This window comes from Apium graveolens, chromosome 7, assembly GCF_009905375.1.
Source record: "Apium graveolens cultivar Ventura chromosome 7, ASM990537v1, whole genome shotgun sequence".
NCBI classification, from domain to species: Eukaryota; Viridiplantae; Streptophyta; class Magnoliopsida; order Apiales; family Apiaceae; genus Apium; species Apium graveolens.
In genome coordinates, this window is record NC_133653.1 from 9539435 (window position 1) to 9540427 (window position 993).

At 42.1% G+C, this 993-nt stretch overlaps 1 non-coding gene across 1 annotated transcript; it reads right to left on the bottom strand.

Annotated features, from left to right (window-relative positions):
• LOC141675330 (small nucleolar RNA R71) lies at window positions 1-107 on the bottom strand. The gene has a single exon (XR_012555988.1). It is a non-coding gene; the product is annotated as a small nucleolar RNA R71 (small nucleolar RNA).
• Window positions 108-993: the final 886 nt, after the last annotated feature.

Consider the following 993-nt stretch of genomic DNA (forward strand, 5'->3'; position numbering starts at 1 on the left):
GCAATCATGAATGCTCTTACTCAATTTGCGCAACCATCTGGAGAATATTTGTGTGAGGCTTGGGATCGCTACAAAGAGATGCTTAGGAAGTGCCCACACCATGGTATGCCTGATTGAATGATCATAAATTGTTTCTACATTGGTTTAGGTGCACAGTCTAGACCTATGCTTGATGCAGCGTCAGGTGGAGCCTTATGGGCCAAAAGCTATAAGGAAGCTTATGAGTTGATTGAGCTAATGGCAACTAATGAATACCAGAATCCAACGTAGAGAATGTCGCAAGGCAAGGTAGCAGGAATTCTGGAAGTGGATACAGCTACTGCTATAGCTGCTTAACTTCAAGCTTTAACAATGAAAGTGGATTCTTTGGCTAATTAGTGGATTCTGGAAAGGTTACGAATCCTTCAAGATCTAAAATTTCAGAATCTGAAGTTGTGGCTGAAGAAGAGGAGCTGAAGGAAGTAGAAGTGGAACCAAGGAAGACAACTGTTGTCAACACTCTTCCTGAGGGTATTACAGGGGAAAAACAGGTCTATCCTCCACCTCCTTTTCCTAAGAGGCTACAGAAGCAAAAGCTGGATAAGCAGTTTGCTAAATTCTTGGAAGTTTTCAAGAAACTTCACATCAACATACCTTTCGCTGAAGCTCTTGAAAAAATGCCTAGTTATGCGAAGTTCATGAAAGGTATTCTCTCTCGGAAAGTGAAGCTCGATGACTTAGAGACCGCTGCTTTCATGGAAGAATGCAGTGATGTGCTATAAAAAAAGTTGCCTCCGAAGCTTAAGGATCCTGGAAGCTTCACTATTCCGTGCACCATTGGAAAAGTGTCATTCGGAAAATGCTTATGTGACTTAGGAGCTAGCATCAATCTGATGCCTTTGTCTATCTTCAAGAAGTTGGGGTTACCTGATCCAAAGCCTACATACATGTCCTTGTAGTTGGCTGATCGCTCTATTACATATCCACGAGGCATTGTGAAAGATGTATTGGTCA